Below are 22,234 nucleotides of genomic sequence, written 5' to 3'. Positions count from 1 at the left end.
GCTACTTAGGCCTACAATGGAGAAATTAAGAAAACATTAAAACCAGAACCACTGGAACATGATGATGTGCGGCTTAAAGGTTACCCAGGAGGGGCTGACCTCAATTAGGATGTTGATGCTGGATTTGGTGCTCTGGTTTTCCTCTACTTTAAAAACGGTTGGATCCCTGATCTGCCAAGATGCCAGGGAGATGGAGAAACATTTACGTGCATGGAGGAAAAAATAACTTTTTGGTTACAAAGTGAGAATCACAGTTATTCTACCACCATTAAGCCAGAAAACCATTGTCTAAAATGGAGATTTTTTTTTTTCTTTTTTAATGTGTAAATGAACTTCTTGGTTGGTTTAAAGGGACAAAGGTTCCCATCAGCCTTCAGAGCTGGTCATTCATCAGTGGACCGGTAAATGCAGAACGGGGTTCGAGTCTGTGTCTTCTTTAGTGGAACAGTGGGTAATGTCCTTTTGACTCACGAATCAGTTTCCTTCATTCTTCTGGGCTAGTGACCCACTTCCTCCGGCTTCCCTTAGCTGCACCTGGTGTTTCTGTGGGAAAGGCCTTCACACTGACATTCTGGTTTGATAGTGAATGTTGATGAACACCAGGCCTGCTTATGCACAAGAGCTTCTGACCTGAGATCAGAGCAGGAAACAGAATTTTAAAGAAATGTCTCAAGAGTCATAGAAGGCGGGAGCCAAGAAGTGATCACTATTGACCTCAAGCTCAAAGATCCATGGGAAGTAGCAAAACTCAACAGGATGAGTGGTGAATCCCTGGGTCCTTGGTCAAAAGTCCTGAAGTCAAATCAGAAGAGAAAAAGCAAATTTGTCCATGTGAGAAATTTATTTCAAAAAGGCAGATCCAAAAATTTGACTTGACAAAGCGTGGTGGGTTTTGTAAATAAAAATAAATGGTTATAAAGAGGAGCTGAATGTGGAATAACTGCATTTCACAGAGTTAACATTTGAAGTTTCAACTGTTTGCAAATGACTTATGGTGCTATTCAGGGTGGGTGAGGTTGTGCTGCAGTAACAAATAAGACCAAAAATATCAGTGGTTTAAATAAGAAGGCTGCATTGCTACCACAGGGTCAGCTGAGACTTCTGTACATTGGGACCCAGGCTTGCAGCACCTCCCTCTTGGCACATCCTTCTATAATCACTGTGGCAGGAGGAAGGTATGGTTTCATAAAGATTGGCTTTTAAAATATTTGCCCAAGAGCGACACTACCATTTCCTCCCACAAGTCATAGGCAAAGTCAGTTATATGGCTGCGCCTACCTTCCAAGATTGTGGGAAAGTGCTTGGAGGGACAGGGGGAAAATTTGGTGAGCAGCAATCACGACCACCATACTCCATGGTATGCAGAAATGTGGAGCAGGGCTGGTGGGTGGACCCAGTCTGCTTGGCGCTGAGCAGGGCTGGCCCACTACTCAGAATGTGGGTGCCAGGAGAGCCTGGGCTTCTCTCTCATCTGCCTTGTATATTTCTCATGACTTGATTCAAATGCAGATTCTTTGTGAAAAATTAGTCCTGATGAGAAAGCCAGTTTCTGGTCATGGAAGTAAAGAGCAAGGGAAAAAGAATTAGAGAGTAAAATACAAAGGACAAAAATGACAAGGTTGTGTAAATGACAGAGTAGTGTAAATATTGACACTTTGCAATAAAACTGTTACATCATCCTTTGAAATGCATCCAATGGAAGCTAAATATCATACCTGATTAATATGCATGATCCTTTAAGATATATTAACAAGCTTTTCTTAATAGTTAGAAATGTGTATCATTTCCTTTCCTCCTTCTACTTCCTCCTGATAATTTTATCTTACTTCAATTTGTTTTTATGCCATCAATTGTTTTACTTTTAAATATACTATGTTTACAATTTCATCTGAACTGAGTTATCATCAGTGTTATTTGTAACACTCAAGTGATCAAAACAACACAAACACACAGTAAATTTTGATAAATAATTATTAAGCATCAAAGCAATATTTTATTAAAAGTAAAGTCTTTAGGAGATGGATGGAGGGGGTTGTAGAGTGTTAATTAAAGGACACTTGTCCCAGACCCCACTCTTACAGGCTGTCCCCTTGTAGAATGTGGGGTGGGGGGATTTGCATACCTAAAGCAAAGCACTCCGGGAAGTGAAGATGGTACTTTTTTTTCTAAAAAGGAAAAGGGTGATTATGAAAGGGGAGATGGGAAGGAACAGTAAGAGCGTTCTCAGAATGAGCACTGCAGGGCATGAGAACACACTGAGTTTGAGGTCCATACGCAGGTACCCTTGCACGGTGTTTGTAGGCCCTTCGGGAATGAGTTGATCTGAATTCAAAAACCTTTTCTCTGCTCTCTTACTGGCTGCGATTCTGTCCCCTGCTGGCACTGGAATCACTAATACTGTGTAAGGAGCACTGGGTCCTCTCCATAGCATTGCTCACACCCCATCGTGTCTGTTCCTGACAATGCTCCAAGCTACACAGGGCAACTGGTCTCGACCACCACCCCACCATGTTGTAGAGGCAGAGGTGTGTTTTCACTTGCTCATGGACACCCAGGCGCTTCCCCAGGCCTCCCTTCTCTCCATGACTCCACGTGCTCACCACCGCCCCTTTCTTTCCCTCCTTCTCTTTTTCCTTCTACTCCCCTCCTGCCATTCCCCTCCTCCCCATCCAGTCTTCTTTCTCCTTGAAATCATTATGTTATTTGCATAAAACTCTTACAAAGAGACCAAAAGTGACATTTCTTTATGGGCCTGGCTTCCAGCCTGTGACAAACAGAGCCGATATCAGGGAAAACAAATTGTTAATGTTATATTGGAATTTCACTGTGGGCACTAGATAAGAGGTAACCAAATACACAAGAGGTCAAAGCGGATGAATTCCATTCCAAAACCACTAAGACTAAAAAGCAGCTGCAAATGAAGTTTGAAATGGACATCCCTGTCCTTAGAGACTTCACAGTGACAAATGGATTAGTCCCAAAGTGGAATACAAACCTGCTTTGCTTTCACAGAAGCGAAGAAGACTAATAAAGGCCGTGTCTCTATCCAGCCCTGAATCAACCAGGGCTCCGTCAACCTCCATTTAATAGCCCGATGCTTCTCAGCTGAGCTTCTTAATTAAGTCACTGTGAGAGCTGGCCCGTAAGAAACACTTAAACACGCCAGGCACAGTGGTTCATGCCTGTAATCCTAGCACTTTAGAAGGCGGAGGCGGGTGGATCACTTGAGGTCAGGAGTTGGAAACCAGCCTGACCAACATGCTGAAGCCCCGTCTCTGCTAAAAATACAAAAAAATTAGCCAGGTGTGGTGGTGGGCACCTGTAATCCCAGCTACTAAGGAGGCTGAGGCGTGAGAATTGCTTGAACTCGGGAGGTGGAGGTTGCAGTGAGCTGAGATCGTGCCACTGCACTCCATCCTGGGTGACAGAGTGAGACTGTCTCAAGAAAAAAAAAAAAAAAAAAAAAAGATGTAATCCCAGAAGTTTGGGAGGCCGAGGTAGGTGGATCGGAAGGTCAGAAGTTCAAGACCTGTCTGGGCAAGATGGTGAAACCCCATCTCTACTAAAAATACAAAAAAATTAGCCAGGCATGGTGGTGGGCGCCTGCAATCCCAGCTACTTGGGAGGCTGAGGCAAAGAATTGCTTGAACCTGGGAGGTGGAGGTTGCGGTGAGCCGAGATTGTGCCACCACACTCCAGCCTGGGCGACACAGCAAGACTTCATCTCAAAAAAATAAAATAAATAAATAAATAAATAAAAATAAAAATAAAAATAAGAAAAAAGAAACCCTTAAACATCAAGTCCTATTGATTAATTAATGTTTAACCTTCCTTAGTGTAAAAATGTATTTACTGAGTCTATTATTATTTATTATTTTAATTAATAGTGTTTCCAAGGAATGACTTGGAAAGAAAAGCTTTAGTCCACTCATAACCCCAGGCAGTGTTCTCTCTATATCCTGCCACACAGGGTACTAAGAAAAATATACAAGCAAAGTTATGTAAGAAAATCTCTAGGAAACTGTTTTGCTGCTCCTTATAGGGGACCTGCACTCCAGATAGAAAGTGTGACACTGCAAATTCAGCTTCAAGACCAGTATCCTAACCTTTCTCCCGATACCACATCAGTCGGGAAAGACTGGGCAATGCTCTAATAACAACCCCCAAATTGCAGCCAAATTGCAGAAATCACAGCAACATTTCTTTCTCTTTTTCACCACAAAGCAACTGGGGGTCTAGATGACCCTTGTGGGCAACATCTTCCATGTGAACTCAGCCATCCAGGTGGCCTCTATCCTGCAGTGTCCACCTGGCAGCTCTGGCACCATCACGGTGCAGGTCAGAGAGCCCCAGAAACACTTCACTCTGAAGTGAAACCTCCATCTTCTTCCATCCACAACAGTTGCCTAGAACATGCCCCATGACCCCACCTAACTTCAAGGGGAGGGAAGGTGATATGGTTTGGATGTGTCCCCACCCAAATCTCACCTTGAATTGTAATAATCCCCATGTGTCAAGGGTGGGCCATGTGGAGAGAATTAAGTCATCAGGGCAGTTTCCCTCATACTGTTCTCATGGTAGTGAATACATCTCTCGAGATCTGATGGTTTTATAAAGGGCAGTTCCCCTGCACAAGCTCTCTTGCCTGCTGTCGTGTAAGATGTGACTTTGCTCCTCATTCACCTTCCGCCATGATTGTGAGGCCTCCCCAGTCATGTGGAACTGTGAGTCCATTAAACCTCTTTCCTTTATAAATTACCCAGTCTCAGGTATGTCTTTATTAGCAGGGTGAGAACAGACTGACACAGGTGGTGTTCTCCTTCTGTTTCCAGAAGGAGGGGAGGAGCAGATATGCGTGAGTACTCAATGTTTCCATCATTCCTCCTTCCAGAACATTGCCACATCTGAGACCCTCCTGCAAAAACTTCTGGAGCCACTAATGCTTTCACAGTATGGAACAAATGTATTACCAAGAAGAAATCAGCCAATTTTTTTCCCTTTCCTTTTACGTAATACAGTGCCAATGTCCTTTTACCTGGAACAGTGCCTGGCACACAGCAGGCATCGTAACTATTTGAATAATTAGTGAATCCATGACTGGCCGAATGAGTGAGGGCCATGCAGTGCCTTTCCCATTATGTCAGTACTCTTCTTGGAATGCTGACTGTGTTTTGTAGAATGCAGCCCTAGGAAGATGGGAGACCCAGGTTCTGGCCCTGTCTCTGCTGCCAGCTCTGTCAGCTTGAACAAGCTCTGAGACCCACCGACACTGTGCATAAAGAAGCATGCGTGTTGTGTAGGTGAGGGGGTTGGAGCTGTTGTGCTCATTGCTTCATGAGGGAAACTAGACAGGGGTAGCACCAGGATGGCGGGCTGGAGCCTGGGGAGGGCAGGTCACAGAGAAGCTCTGTGACATCATCTGGGGTTAGGAACCCAGGAAAAGATTGAACTTCCTATTAGGCAAGGAGAAAATGGGGAGGGTCTGGCTTGATGTCTCTTGGGGAAATCTGGATTACAGAAAATGAAGGAGTATACAAATATGTGAGGCCAGGAAACCAACCAGGAAAACATGACCTGTCTTTGCTGATAATGATTGTCCTATCTGCATAAACTCACATGGATGGAATAAGAATAAAACCAACAACACAATTCCACCAAGACTTGACAGTTTGCAAAGCATTTTAAAATATGAAGCTAACTCTGTTAATGGTACCTTGGATAGATGTTCCAGCTTCAGTCCAAATATCTTACAGATATTTACTTTAGTTCTCATAGCATGATTATCTTCATTTCACAATGGGGAAACCGAGCTAAGTATTTTACCCAAGGTTATACAGTTAGTGGCCAAGACAGGATTTGAACCCAGGTATCTGGCTCTAGAAGCCACAAACTGAACTCTGCATCCTATAGCCTCTGCAGAAAACACAATAAAACTCTTCTGGTGATGCCAGTGGCTGGAATTCCAGCACTTATACAGAACTATAGGGCTGGAGTTGCTCAGAGGGAATCATGTCTATTTCGAGGAAGTTGAGGGAAAAAATATCTAAATTTTGTTTTGGTCTAGTCTAATCCTACAGTATAAAGACATTTTGTACTGCATTTTAATTATTTTATTTATTCTTTCATGAGCAAAAACTTATTGCACACTTACTGTGTCCCAGGTTCTGTCCTGAGCTTGTGCAGCGCATGCTACCTCATGCAACCTTTGCAGCAACTCTCCCTGCTAGGGGGCACTCTTTCCTGAAGCAGGCAGGGGCCCAGAACAGGCTGTTCCAGGCCTCCTCCATGCCTTATTAAGACAGAGAGAGCATAGAATATTCCTCAAGCAATAAGAAAGAGCAAGGAAATACATGTTCAGTGCAGACATCCACGTGTGTGTCATCTCAGAGGAAGGAATAGGATTATCCGTTCCCTCCAAGGGAAGAAAATATGCCCTTTTCTTTGCTTTTATTGGTTTTAAGGCCTGGGACAGCAGCTCTCCACCTTCTTGGGTCACATTGCCTTTCACTTTGCCAGAGTCAGTTTCCCTTCTGTGACACGAGGATAGAAATAACAAGCATGGCAATGGATTGGCGTGGTATTCCAATGAAATAATCTAACGATGGCCCTTTGTGAAGTGGAATTCATGCATTCATTCATTCATACATTCAACACATTTACTGAAGGCCTATTATGTGCCAAGCTCCTCTTAAACTCTCTGAGGCCTGAAGAGTGAAGATAGAATAGATGCTAAGGGCAGATTTCTGGAACGAACTGCCTGGGGTCAAATCCTAGCCTCATTACTCACTAACTATGGGAAAGTTAAGTGTAACACCTGACCCAAAGGGTTAGTGTCAAGTTTAAAGGAGTTAATATCTGTAAAACATTTAAAATAGTTCCTGGCACAGAGTAAGTTCCAGAAATCCTTTGATAATAAAAAAATTATTTTTGAAATGAACAACTAAGAAAAATTACATTCAGTATTTCTACGTAAGGAGATATGGCTGTATATTTTACCTTAAAAATATCAGAGATGTTAAAATAATAGAATAAGAAATAGAATAATAAACATCTGTATAACTTTTTAAAAAGATTTAAAGCCTACGTTTTCTAAATGTGAAATAAAATTAATTTTAATTCTTAACAATTAGCCATCAAAAACACACAGATATCTAGAATGCCCTAACTTATTAATGTCTTAACGTATTAGTTCAAATCTCAAAAGCGTAAAGCAATAAAATGTATTACCTGCTTAAGTAAACCCTCATATACCTGTGATAGCAGTTCCTCCACCATCAAGAATCTGGAAAAAGGAGGAAAGCCTGGAAAACAACAACAACAACTACAACGAAACGCTGCTTCTTAAAGATATCAACCCCAAAGTGACACCTATCACTTCCTTTTTCATGTCACTGGTCACCCCCGTCTTCACTGAGAAGAAAAAGGTTAATTCGACTACACACCTGACTTCACTATTTGATCATCTGATCGTGGCCAAGTCACTTAATTTCACTATATTTCAGTTTCCTTGTTTGTTAAATGAAAACAGAAACAGTGCTTTGCTCATGACATTGTCATGAGAGTTAAATGTGATCATACACAAAAATGTTAGCTATAATGACGATGTGATCTACTCACAGAAAATACAAAGTATTATTTGTGTGTGCATGTCTGTTTCACATGAGTAGTATCATACTACATTTCCAATGCTGATAAAAATGTGTGATCTGACTGAAACAATAACCTCGCGTTTTATTTCAAAGTTACACACTTACACAATACATTCATACATGCGAGTCGCCATTGCGTTTCATTCCCATAAAAAGTTGGATTGCGTCAGAGTTTTATTGCTTTTGGCCCAAGGCCACTTAATGATTGAAAAAAACGGTGGGTTCATGTTTGGTATTTCCTGATGTGGGCAAGGGAGGGGCTGCTCTCGGCAGGGGGGTCTCACCCACGTGCTCACTGGCCCTCGGCAAGCTGATGTCAGAGGCAACAGACACATGGTTTAGGGAGTTCAGATGCTTGAAAGGTGACGCAGCTGGAAACCCAGTCAGGACATCGGAGAGGAAAGCGGAGTGAGTTGGGGTCAGAAGGGGGCATGTGGGACATTTCCAGGAGTTGGAACCGAAGGGGCTGAAAGGGAGGGATGTGGGCAAAGTCAAGCTCTGGAAGCAGAGGCTCAGGGGGTACCCTGTGTTTGTGACTGGGGACAGAGATGGGGCAATGAGGCCCAGCATCCAAAGGCCAACAGGGCTAAGGTGCACAGTGACTTCAGGTTGACTCTGGAGGCCAATGAGGTGTTTGTCTGGATGGACGTTTGGTGGTCAGATTCCTTGTGCCTGCCCAGCCTTCACTCCCACACTTCTGGGGCCATGCTCTGAGCTTGCTCTGGGAACCATGGCTTTGCTGGTCTCAGTCCAGCTCCAGAAATGATCATGTGGCTCCGGCTTGACCAATGAGGCTCCACATCCCGCTGGTCACAATGATTGGCTCAGGAATGGCATGTGACCTAGTCAGACCCAATCAAAGCTCACCCTGGGCCTTGCTAGGGGCCAAGGATGGAAGGTGTAAGACTCCGCCTGGGGAGCCACCTGGGTGGGGGTCACATGCGCCTCAGGGTGATGTCAAAAAGGTTGTGCTGAGATGGAGAGAAAAAGAGTCATAGTCCCTGGATGTGGATATGCTCAAAGCCAACTTGTCATTGGCCTTTTCTTGGCTTGAGGCAATACATTCCTTTCCTTTGTTTAAACTAGTCAGACATGGGTTTTCTGTCACTTACAATCTAATGTCTTCTAAAACAGCTGTCCCCAACCTTTTTTGCACCAGGGACCAGTTTCATGGAAGACAATTTTTCAACGCATGGGGGTTGGAGGGGAGGGATCGTTTCAGGATGAAACTGTTCCACCTCCTGTCATCAGGCATTAGTTAGATTCTCGTAAGGAACCCACAACCTAGACCCCACGAACACGCAGTTCACAACAGGGTGAAGGCTCCTGTGGAAACCTAACGCAGGGATGGCCAGCCTTTGGCTTCCCTGGGCCATATTGAAAGAATTGTCTTGGGCCACACATAGAATACAGTAACATGAATGATAGCTGATGAGCTAAAATTTAAAAAAAAAAAAAAAAATGCAAACAAAAATCTCATAATGTTTTAAGAAGAGTTTACAAATTTGTGTTGGGCGCATTCAAAGCCGTCCTGGGCTGCATGCTGGCTCTGGGCAGTGGGCTGGGCGAGCCTGAATGCCTCTGCTGATCTGGCAGGAGGCGGAGCTCAGGCGGTAATGCTCACTCACCCGCCGCTCACCTCCTGCTGTGTGGCCTGGCTTCTAACAGACCATGGACTGGTATCTGTCTGTGCCCAGGGATTGGGGACCCCGTCCTCAAAGACAGAGTGTGCCTCTTTAAAGATTGCTGTTCTTTCCCTCACAGCGAACCGGTAACACGCTCACTCTGCAAATACATTCAAAAGATGCTTTTGGCCTAAGTAGAACCAATTCTGTTGAATTCCCCAAAATCACATTCCAATTCACTTTTTTTTCCTAAGAAATCCAATGTTAATTTACCCTCGAAGAGCACACACCTCTGAATGAGTCTCCCTGGCGTCTCATACCAAGTGTTCCTTTTGGCAATTGGTCTCCAAATCGTTAATGTCACGTACAACTTAGGGCCCAAACAGCCCACACAGCAACCTCTGCAGTGCCTGTCATGATGTGGTTGATTTTGATGGCAAAAATAACTAATTGAAACCCTACAATTTGTTTACTTTGAATACATTAAGGTGCTAGTTATCAAATGGAGCTGAACTACCCCTTAAATTCCACGAAAACAAAATCAATAGTTTATTTACCACACACAACCAAAGAAAAAAGAAGGGAGAAAAATGATCTGAGGAATCTTTATTCGAAGTTTTCCTCGGAAAAAAACAATGTAGATAAACTCAGAGTAAATAAGGTATATGGTAACTTGGAGGAATAAACTGACCTCTAGTTCATAATTGTTCATTTCTTGGTTCCTAGCTTATAAATAGTTCAATGGGGCCTTTCTAAAGTCTAAATTTCTTCCTAACCAAGTGATTAGAATAAATGCCCCATGGTCCAACAATTGGGTGCAGTGTGGGTGTTTATATTATTACTTCAACTAATTTTTTTTTTTTTTTTAGATGGAGTCTCACTCTGATGCCCAGGCTGGAGTGCAGTGGCATGATCTCGGCTCACTGCAACCTCTACCTGCTGGATTCAAGCAATTCTCCTGACTCAGCCTCCCAAGTAGCTGGGATTATAGGTACCTGCCACCACACTTGGCTAATTTTGTATTTTTAGTAAAGATGGGGTTTCGCCATGTTGGCCAGGCTGGTCTCGAACTCCCCACCTCAGATGATCCACCCACCTTGGCCTCCCAAAGTGCTGGGATTACAGGTGTGAGCCACCATGTCCGGCTGGTACTTCAACTAGATGTTTAAGATTATTAGTACATTGAGTTCATCAATGCTTGCACTTTGGGGTCCAAGATCAAAATTGGAGCTAATTCAGATTATCACCACCTAAGCTGCTTACTTTTAAAAATTATTATTATTTTTAAATTTGGAATTTCTCACGGTTTCTGCTCCAATTCATAGTTCCTGTGTCTTTAGTGGAAATGTCAGTACCTTACAGGATGACACACACAGTATTATTCCCGGCTGTTGAGACACCAAAAATCTTGATTTACTGTTCCTTCCAGAGGATCCCCAACATGATGTTGACTAAATTCCTTTTCTGCAAGCATCCTGGCAGATGTTCTGGTTAAGACCTTGCACAGTCATGAGCTCATCCTTTTCATGCTCCAACAGCTGTTGAGTGCTGTGTAGCTGCCACCCAAGCATCTGACATGTAAGGGTTCTTCCTGCCCACCTCCTGGTGACAGCTGACAGACTAACTGAGCAGAAACCCTTTATTTTTGCTTCAAAAGATGAGAATTGGATTATAAATTAATGGAAAGGCCCATCTGTGAACATGTTCTTACAATTTCTGAATGTTACAAGTCGGAGAAAAACAAGGACCTGGGAAATACCCAGTATTGGTATTAGTAACTCCTAAGACAGAATTTTCCTGGGGGATGGGGCAGGGAGACTCTATGCACTGATCTCCAAGTCTCAGGGGGAAATAGAACCAGAGGATGGGGCTGGGCTGGAGAGATGGGTCAAGTGAAGGTGGAGAGGATGTGTTGAGATGCTATGGCAGACTGTGGTGGCTCCTCCTCGCCATCTGTTTTCCTTCTTTTTTTATTAGATATTTTACTTGGCATATGGCCATATAGAATAAAAACTCCATTTTCCATTCAGGCTTGCTGGTAGATGTGGCTATGAAGTTCTAGTTGGGGGAATATAAACCTGTTTGTTGTGTCCAGATTCTGAGAGGTATCTTAAGGAGTGAGAACATTCCCCCTGTCCATCTGCCAGCTGGAATGCAGACGCAGGCATCTGATCTGGAGCTGGCACCTTGAGCTATGGGTGAGACACCGGAGCCTGGCTCCTCGATGGCACGGGGGCCGCTGTATTAGCCTTAGACTGTCCTTCTTTACCTAAGACAGAAGGACACTTTATCTTGTTTAAGGTACTGTCCATTTCAGGGGGAACTCATAACTGAGCAAAATCTCAAATCTCATCTCAGAGGGCGTTTCTGAGCTAGAAATCTTGGGGAGATTCAGAAGTGTAATAGGTAGTTCCTGTGTCCAATATGATTAGAAGTCCTGTGTGAAACTCTATAAACTTTGAGCAGGAGGGTGTGGTGCAGACTGGAAGAGGTTTCAGGGTTTTGAGAAAGGTGGTGAAGGGTGAGAGAGTGTGCCACCCCAAATATGCTACTTCACCTTGAGGATTACTCTGAGCGAAAGGTGCTTGAAAAACAGCGGATGCAAGAAGGGCATTCCGATCTCACATTTTCTTCCTGAAGACAGGAGATAAAAATTCCCATGTGAAAGATGCCCTCTTTGTGCCAGGAGAAAAGAAACATTCTTCGATGGGGAGTCCTAGCCGAGATCATTCTCTACAGACCTTGTTAAAACAACTCTTATCTTTTCAGCCTCCCCACATGAGTGAGCTGCTTTTTCACAACTTACTATTCTCTGTCCAATTCACTAACTGAGGGACTGACTCTCTCTGCTTCTTTGGCTCTTCATTTCCTTGAGACGGCTCCCATGCCACATAAAACTTGTACTAAATAAATTTGTCTGCTTTTCTCTTCTTAATCTATTTCATGTCGATTTCATTCTAGAGCCCAGCTGGAACCCTAAGAGGTTGAAAGTGGAATTTTGTCCCCTCTACAGTGGACACTCAAAGAACTAGCCAGGACAGGTTGGACGAGGGAGCAGAGAGACCATGGCTCCCTTCCAAAGCTGGGAGAAGGGAGTCGCCACTCTTTCCCAAGCAAGAAGGGAGAATCAAACCATGCCAAGAATGAGGTTTTTGCAAGGAAATCAATGCAGATGAGAACTTGCCAACAGTTAAGATGAATAAATATATCCAACTGCCTGGCCCATGTCAACATGCAACAATTATTTGCTAAAAGAAATAAAAAAGGGGCTGGGCAGGGTGGCTCATGCCTGGAATCCCAGCACTTTGGGAGGCCGAGGCAGGCAGATCACTTGAGGCCAGGAGTTTGAGACCAGCCTGGCCAACATGGTAAAACCCTGTCTCTACTAAAAATACAAAATTTTTATTTTGTGGCACCTATAATCCCAGCTACTCTGGAGGCTGAGACAGGAGAACTGCTTGAACCCGGGAGGCAGAGGTTGCAGTGAGCCAAGATACACCAGTGCACTCCAGCCTGGGTGATAGAGTGGGACTCTGTCAAAAGAAAGAAAGAAAGAAAGAGAGAGGGAGAGGGAGAGAGAGAGAGAGAGAGAGAGAGAGAGAGAGAGAGAGAGAGAGAGAAAAGAATAAAGAAAGAAAGAGAGAGAGAGAAAGAAAGAAAGAGAGAAAGGAAGGAAGGAAGGAAGGAAGGAAGGAAGGAAGAAAGAAAGAAAGAAAGAAAGAAAGAAAGAAAGAAAGAAAGAAAGAAAGAAAGAAAGAAAGAAAGAAAGAAAGAAAGGAAGAAAGGAAGAAAAGACAGACTTCATCAACAACAGCCCAGGAAACACAAGAGAATTAGCATGGAATAGTGGCCAAGGACAGGTGCTAGAATCCCAGAGCCTATATCTGTATATCCAGATGTCTCAGGCCAATGCCTAAAAACAGTGTTCAATAAATATCGACTAGTAATATTACTACTGTTATGACAGTTGAGAGTAACTGAGTGTCAACCAGCTGATCTGCTTGCCAATGAGAGGACTCCAGGATCCTTAAGTCACTTCTATTTTTCTCCAATTCCCTGGCAACTTCTTCTCCAAGACTAGATTGATTCAATGCTCCTCCAGGTCCTGGGTTAACCTCAGTGCCCCTTCACCTCCCATTGTGATCACCTTGGTCCACAGCAATCTTTTCCTTCTCCGACAGCACATTAGTACCTTGTCATTGGGCACTTGAAGTAGACATCCTTTGACATCCTCTGTGACTTTTATCTTATTTCATTCCTTGTTTTCCCAGCATGAAATGGGCAAACAAGGCCCTTCAAAAAACAGATCTGACCCTGTAGACTTCTGCAGACACATCTCCTAGCATCTCTTTCAACTTGAAAAATCATGTCTATACTCCAGCATTTCTAAGCCACCAACTAAAATTTTATTATTATTATTTTTTGAGACAGAGTCTCACTCTGTTGCCCAGGCTGGAGTGCAGTGGCGTGATCTTGGCTCACTGCAAGCTCCGCCTCCCAGGTTCACACCATTCTCCTGCCTCAGCCTCCCGAGTAGCTGAGACTACAGGTGCCTACCACCATGCCCGGCTAATTTTTTTGTATTTTTAGTAGAGACGGGGTTTCACCTTGTTAGCCAGGGTGGTCTCGATCTCCTGACCTTGTGATCTGCCCGCCTCGGCCTCCTAAAGTGCTGGGATTACAGGCGTGAGCCACCGCGCCCGGCCATTACTAACGAAATTTTTTATAAGTTTAAATTTATATTTGGATGTAATTATATATTTATAAATTACATATGTATTATATATTTTTAAGATATTTACTTATGTAAAATAAATAAATAAATGGGTGAAATTTCTAGCATGTTGTAAATACTGGATATTTTAAGAGAAAACTGTAATATAACTTAAAGTATGTCCAACTGAGGCTCAATACCGATGTGATTTGACACCTATCATAAATGATTTTTTAAAAAGTGCACACAGGAGCTTCACATGGTTAGGAACTTTGCATTGTTCTTTTTTCCCCTTGAACTTGTACAACCCTAGAAGAATTTGATCATAATGTATCATAGTTTTATTCGTGGAAGTTTTTTTTATTGATTACTCTATCACATATCACTGACTGCAACAAAAATATGCTCATACATTTAAATTTAAATTTAAAAAATGTCTCTAAGTCTTTACATTTTAAAATAAGTTTTTTTTTTTAAACTTATCATTATGGATGATCATTCCAGTTGTTTGGAGAGCACAATTGATCAAAGCAGCATAAATACGGCAGAGCACTGGATAAAGAATTATTAATCTGAAAAAAGTAAAATTCTTTGGCTATCCTTCTCTTAGTATGAGAGGTGGGATTTTTTTTGCCATTAATGTATATTCATGAATATTACTTGTTATTTTAAGGAGGCGGTTTCATCATCAATTTTATTCACACCCTTTTGGTTTTATTGGCGTAAGCACTGAGCATTTGTTCACATAAACAGGCAGATGGGAAAGGGGGGCCTTCGGTTGGAAGCCATGCACTTGTTTGGACTCCTTCCAGGTTATGTGCCAAAAATCACACAATGATTTATCATAAAAATATTTTCGATAATCTATGAGCTGACATCCCTATTAGGTTCCTCTTCAGTTTCAGTGAAAGTGAAGAGTTGAAAACAATCTGACTGTAAAGGGATGTGGTTCTAGTTATATACCCAGATGGGGTACCCAGTTGTCAGAGGGGTTTGTGTTCTCAATGCCCAGGCTAATATGTCTTTTTTTCTTTTTTGAGACAGAGTCTCGCTCTGTCTCCCAGGCTGGAGTGCAGTGGCTGGATCTCAGCTCACTGCAAGCTCCGCCTCCCGGGTTTATGCCATTCTCATGCCTCAGCCTCCAGAGTAGCTGGAACTACAGGCGCCCGCCGCCTCGCCCGGCTAGCTTTTTTTTGTATTTTTGAGTAGAGACGGGGTTTCACCGTGTTAGCCAGGATGGTCTCGATCTCCTGACCTCGTGATCCGCCCATCTCGGCCTCCCAAAGTGCTGGGATTACAGGCTTGAGCCACCGCGCCCGGCCTGCTAATATTTCAAAATGTGTCTTTGCCTGGTGCCCTGAAGGACTTTTCCCAGTGGGGGAAGGTGCCTTTGTAAGATGCAGGCTGGGTGATGGCTTCTGTTTGAGGACGTCTTCCACCATCCACCCTTCACCATCCTCCTTCTCTCCTGGGAGGCTGGCTGCATGGACCATAGCCATGGGCTCCCTTCCCTGCTGCCTCCAGGTTATGGTCCCTGACAGTGGCTGGAGGTCAGGGCAGGGAAGAATAAAGTTGGGCTCCAACTGTGGGGTGACCCAGGGTGGCTGCATCTCTCTCAGGAAGGTCACAGCTCCTTCACATTATACACAGCCTCTCCTGTCTCCAGATTCTAGAAATCTCTTTCTTCTCTAACTCTGCACAGGGCCCCACTATCCCCAGAGAGCTGCACTATCCTTTGTGGCTTTCTGTACTTCACCCACACCTTTATAAACATTTCCTGTATTAAACTTTCCTCAAATTACCCAATTTGAGTGTGCTTTCTGTTTTGTGTTAGTATCCTGACTGATAAATCCATTTTTTAAAATCATACTTTAAGTTCTGGGGTATATGTGCAGAACGTGCAGGTTTGTTACATAGGTATACACATGCCATGGTTGTTTGCTGCACCCATCAACCCATCATCTACATGTGGTATTTCTCCTAATGCTATCCCTTCCCTACCCCCAACCCCCCGACAGGCTCCATTTGTGATGTTCCCCTCCCTGTGTCCATGTGTTCTCATTGTTCAACTCCCACTTTTAATATAATGAAAGAGGGTATTTGTGAAGGAGGAAGTGAAAAATAGGATACATCTGGGTAGAGGGTCTGGAAATTGATGATCTTAAAACTGTCTATGCCTGTGAACCCTTAAAAATTTGTCATGTAGGCTGGGCGCGGTGGCTCACGCCTGTAATCCCAGCACTTTGGGAGGCCGAGGCGGGCGGATCATGAGGTCAGGAGATAGAGACCATCCTGGTTAACACGGTGAAACTCCGTCTCTACTAAAAATACAAAAATTAGCCAGGCGTGGTGGCGGGCGCCTGTAGTCCCAGCTACTCAGGAGACTGAGGCAGGAGAATGGCATAAACCAGGGGGCAGAGCTTGCCGTGAGCTGAGATCGCACCACTGCACTCCAGCCTGGGCAACAGAGCAAGACTCCATTGCAAAAAACAAACAAACAAACAAACAAGCAAAAAAAAAACACAAAAAAACAATTGTCATGTATGGCCAGAGGTGTGAGTACTCCAATGTGATGATGGCTGATCTATGAGTAAGTTCTTTGGTGGTGATTTGTAAGATTTTGGTGCACCCATCTCCCTGGCAGCATACACTGAACCCAATATATAGTCCTTGATCCCTCATTCCCTTCCCACTCTTTTTCCCTGAGTCCCCAAAGTCCACTGTGTCATTCTTATGCCTTTGCATTCTTGTAGCTTACCTCCCACTTATGAGTGAGAACATACAATGTTTGGTTTTCCATTCCTGAGTTACTTCACTTAGAATAATAGTGTGCAGTCCCATCCAGGTTGCTGCAAATGCCATTAATTCATTCCTTTTTATGGCTGAGTGGTATATATACACATAAATATATGTATACACACACTATATATCTCTCTCTCTCACAGTATATCACAGTTTCTTTATCCACTTATTGACTGACGGGCATTTGGGTTGGTTCCACAGTTTTGCAATTGTGAACTGTGCTGCTGTAAACATGTGTGAGCAAGTATCTTTTTTGTATAATGACATCTTTCCCTCTGGATAGATACCGGGTAGTGGGATTGCTGGATCAAATGGTAGTTATACTTTTAGTTCTTTAGGGAATCTCCCCCGCTGTTTTCCATAGTGGTTGCACTAGTTTACATTCCACTAGCAGTGTAGAATTGTTCCCTTTTCACCACATCCATGCCATCTATTATTTTTTGATTTTTTGATTTTTTGATTATGAGATGATGGCTGATCTAATGCCTGACCAACCACCCTTTTCCCTTTTCTGTACCGTGGTAAGGACATGGTTGGGAACCAAACAAGCATGAAAGAAAGCTGGCAAATGCCTTTTCACAAATGCCAGATGATACGGGTGAATGCGATACAGCATGGTGTTTGTCCAGCACCTTCCATCCCTACTACTGCCTGGCCACACCAACACTGCCCCCATCTGCAGGGGAAGCAAATGTGCTCCCTTGAGCTCATGGGTGCCGTGGGGGCTGCCTCCAGGAAGCCAAGACCCCATGATTGTCTGCTTGATCTAGCACCAACCACCCTTGAACAAAAGCCCATCTGGTTTAGCCACCAGGTTTTTTTGAGCACTGAGTTAGAAATTCCAGGCAACCTGTTGAGAATTCTTTGTTGCAGCAGCGGGCAACTGATCTACGATAACATGTTAAAAGATAAGGGTCCCCAGGCGATGACAGCAGCTGCAGTTTAAAGTTGAATTTGGAATTACTAAAGCATGTGCTGGATCCACCTGCAGAAGGCAAGTGACGATCTCAAATCTCCCATCCCTGAGTTGGCCAGAACCCCCAAGGTCAATTGCCCAACATGCTCGGTGCCTCTGAGACTTGAAGTTCCTGGCAGATGGCTGTGGGGTGCGCCTGCACTAGCTGTTACTGTGACTCATCCCTCAGGGTATGTCGGATTCTGGCATTTATTTTCATTTATTAATGTTAAAGCAATAGCAATCTCAGAGCCTCTTAGATCATGACCCACCACAACATTAAAGCTGGTCAAGCCACTCTCTAGGGCCAGGGTTTGTGTGACAGTTTAGATTATCATTAAGCAAATATTCACTCCCTCCCCTTCATACTGCAGGTGGAGAACACTTCCCACCCTGCTGATGTTTGGCCATGTGACTTGCTTTAGCCATTTGGAAGTCAGCAGAACTGATGAGAGCAAAGGGATTAAACGTGCAGCTTGGCTCGCTCTTGCTCATGGGAATCTGCTCTGATGAGTGTGTGCTCTCTTTACAACAAGAGCTACTGCCCCTTTATACTGGGTCCAGTGCGCACACGTGTGGAGCAGATCTGAGTCCAATCCACAGCCTGCACCTTACCCAGCACAGCCCCGCCTGGATCGCAGAGCCATGAGCCACCCGTGAATCGGTGCGTGTGAGAATTAGTCCTTATTGTGAACCACGGAGATGGGTTGGCAACAACTGACAAATCACTGAGTTTTCAAATTCTGCTCTCTGGAACTCAATGGAAGTCATTTTCAAAAAATGGTTTCATTCATTCACACATTTATTTATTAATTCACTTGCTTATTCTACAAACACTTTATTGATCACCTTAGGTATTGTGCACTGTTCTAGCGAGACTCATCCATCTCAGCTTATCTGGGCTGTTTTTTGATCTTCCTGAGAGAATGGAGAGGCTGTGTGTGCACATTGGTAAAGTGCTTTGAAAGGAATGAATCCAGCTGATTTCACAGGTTTTCTGCAAGACTGTGTAGCCTTCTCCCAGGCTAGCTGGGGTTGGTGTGGGTGGGAAGAAGTCTTGCTGCTACCTGAACAGACTCAGATACTCCCCTGTCTCTATCTCTGTATTAAATCAGGGGCTGTTGAGGAAGAGGCAGGGGCAAGGCAATGATCATCAGCTCCCGGAGGCGCAGGTCTGTCACATCTTGCCTGGGTTCATTGGCTCAGCCACTTGCTGGTCGACCTTGTTTCTGTTTTCAGATAAACAAAATGAGGCTCTTTTTCTTTCATCACTTTATCCAGTGAACTTAGGAGCAACCAACCAACTTCATTATATTCCTTGGTTCTCCACGGAGGGTCAAAGATATTAGGTATAGAATCATTAAACTCCTTGCCTCTCACGAGCAGTGAATCAGGAGTATCAAATGCATTTATTTGGCAAGGACTATCAGTGCTCTCCATACTATTAGAAGTAGAATCCTTAGCATTTTTGGGTCTAATCATATTAAGCAGCCAACTCCAGAAACCCCCAAATCAACAAAAGAAATCCATCCTTAATATTCTGTTCCTCTGGAATCACTCCTAGTACCAAAATCTGTATGAGTCAGGGTTCTCTAGAGGGACGGAACCAAAAGGATAGATGTATATATAAAGGGAGTTTATTAAGGAGTATTGACTCACACGATCACAAGGTGAAGTCCCACAATAGGCCATCTGCAAGCTGAGGAGCAAGGAAGCCAGTCCCAGTCCCAAAACCTCAGAAGTAGGGAAGCCGACAGTGCAGCCTTCGGTCTGTGGTAGAAGATCCAAGAGTCCCAAAGCTGAAGAACTTGGAGTCCGATGTTGGAGGGCAGGAAGCATCCAGCACAGGAGAAAAATGGGGCCAGAAGACTCAGCCAGTCTAGTCCTTCCACATTCCTCTGCCTGGTTTTATTCTAGCCGAGCTGGCAGCTGATTCGATGGTGCCCACCGAGACTGAGGGTGGGTCTACCTCTCCTAGTTTACTGACTCAAATGTTAATCTCCTTTGGCAACACTTTCATGGACGCACTCAGGAACAATACTTTGCATCCTTCAATCCAAACAAGTTGATACTCAGCCATCACAGAGGGTAACAACAATTTACCCAATTCTTGGCCCAAGGCAGGTGCAGGTGCCGCATTCGGATCTCTCGAATCTCAGTCCCATGTCCTTCTCTTTGCTCCAAGCGCCACTTCCCTGGAGGATTGCTTTTAAGCCCCCATTCCTATCTCTGAAAACAGGGGGCTCTGGCTCAGACTCAGACATCGTGACCTCATCCTTTCTTCAGCCTATGTTTGCTGAGCTTCTGTGATGTGGCGAGTGCCGGGAATACAGCAGTGAAGAAATGAATTTCCCGTTCTTCAGGATTCGTGGAAGAACAGAGATCAGGAATGACACACACTCTATCCGGTGACCATGAGCTCTGTGGGGGAAAGCTAAGTAGAGTAGCTGGGGGGTTCCTTTGTTAAAGGTGTTTGGGGAAGGCCACTCTGAGGACATGACAGCCAAGCACAGACCTGAAGGAAGGGAGGGAGCAAGCCAAGCTTATAAGAGAGTGAAAGGTGCTCCAGGCAAAAGGCACAGCTGCGCAAAGACCCCGAGGCAAGACCACGCCTGGCCTGATGAGGAACAGAGTGTTTACTTTCTGGAGTCACCCAGGAGAGCAACATGCTCTGTGTTCATCCTGCACCTTGTTGCAGCCCCAAGACTAAACTCCTTGCATGAAACCCAGTGTGTTTTGAATAAAAATTTAACAAGAGGCACCCCATTGTCTTCAGAGTAAATCTTTAGAACCAAGAGTTTGTAGCTGAAGGCAACTAAAGCGGTTCAAAGCAAAGGGCAATTTGACAATGACATGGCTAGATTCACCGGCAGGGCTGAGCAGGACCACCTGCTGGGGCTCCAGGACCACAGACATGACATTACCGGGGTAGGACAAGAGACAGCAGGGGAGGCTGTCGGCCCATCATAGTGCCTCCCTCCCCCCAATAGTCAAACATAAAAAATAGACTTTTTATGACTCCTCCCACCACTCTGTGCTGTGGGCACAAAAGAACTTTGATCACCACGACCCTCAACCCCTGGCCTTTGTCCTGAAATAAAGATATGAGTCCTCCCATCTATTACCCACCCCATGTGATGAAGTGGGCTCCTAGGAACACCCTGCATCCAAGTGGCAACCACAGTGCTTGTTTTAATTACCTCTTATGTATCCCACTGGTTAGTGAGGGATGTCCCATCCCAAAGCATATGAGATGACTGAACACACGGTGCCCAACACTGGGCAGATGACCTTGGCGGCAGCTCATCGGTCACGCCTACTAACACCCTGGGGGAGGAGGACATCGCACGCTGTGCAGGACCACACAGCGTTGTGCTGGGGAGCAAATAAAACCAGCCAGGGCTGTAGGTGGCAGGCTTTGTAGCAACAAGAGGTTGAGGTGCTGTGGTCCCTGCAGGAGGATGCAATTGGCTTGTTTCAATAATTCTGTGGATTGACAGGGAGGTGTACCCATGAGGTTGAGGACCAGATGGGGTACAGCTGGTGTGGCTGGTAGGGGAACTGGCCAGGTAGAGACTCTTTCCTTTTGGGTGGGCGACATATCTGGTGAGGGCAGGAGAACTCATGGTCAGGCTTTTGGGTTTCTGTGAGGCTCAAAGATGTCAAGGCAGCATGTGACATTTGAGACATCTCGCTGTGCCTAAACTGTTTACACAAAACAGCATGGTTCCTGGTGAACACATTTTTCTTCTGGGAGTCTGGAATTTTGGTACATCCCTGGCCAAGGCTGCCCCATAACCAGCCCCCAGTAAAAATCCCAGGCACCAAGTCTCTAATCATCTTCCCTGGTGGACAACACTTCCCAGGCGTTGCCACACCTCATTGCTGGGGGAATTTAGCACATCTTGTGTGACTTCAGTGGGAGAGACCCTTGGAAGCTTGGGCCTGACTTCTCCCAGACTTCACCCATGCACCATTTTTCTTTGCTGATTTTGCTTTTTTCTGCAATACATCATAGTCAAGAGGATGACAGCACGCTGAGGGTTGTGAATCCTCAGTCAGTCATCAGTCCTGTGAGTAGTCTTGGGTACCACATGCCTTGCCTTTTCTGGATTCTAAGCCTTTGCTTTGGACCAACACCTCATCTCATCTAACACCTGTCACCAGCCCTGGCTTTAAGGATGATCTTACTGATCCTCAGTACTCTGTTCAAATCTCACCTTGACCAAGAATTCTGAAGAGTTTCTACCCTCCTTGGAATTCTATGGCCTTTGATATCAGAATCACCTATTGGGCATGGTGTTATAAATGACCATCATCTTCCTTCCTAAGAACCGTCCATGTTTTGAGTTTTGTGACAAGTGTCAATTTATGATAGCCCCTAGCCTGGAAGCCAAGATAAGATGACATAAAATAAATGTTTTTACCTTGGTTTGGTTTGTCCTTAGTGCTCTGTATTCACTAAAAAAAGACTTTTGAAGATAGAATC

The 22,234-nt window shown here is 44.4% G+C and overlaps 1 long non-coding RNA gene across 1 annotated transcript; it reads right to left on the bottom strand.

The window, feature by feature from the left end:
• Nucleotides 1-239: 239 nt before the first annotated feature.
• LOC105470715 (uncharacterized) lies at nt 240-5,307 on the bottom strand. Its single transcript, XR_980725.2, has 3 exons — nt 5,036-5,307; nt 1,279-1,549; nt 240-630 (listed from the first exon to the last, which is right to left on the bottom strand). It is a non-coding gene; the product is annotated as an uncharacterized lncRNA (long non-coding RNA).
• Between the last annotated feature and the right edge of the window lie 16,927 nt (nt 5,308-22,234).

Source organism: Macaca nemestrina, chromosome 15, assembly GCF_043159975.1.
Source record: "Macaca nemestrina isolate mMacNem1 chromosome 15, mMacNem.hap1, whole genome shotgun sequence".
Taxonomy (NCBI): domain Eukaryota; kingdom Metazoa; phylum Chordata; class Mammalia; order Primates; family Cercopithecidae; genus Macaca; species Macaca nemestrina.
Note: the sequence above shows the minus strand (reverse complement) of the source record. Positions and strands in the feature narration are given on the sequence as shown.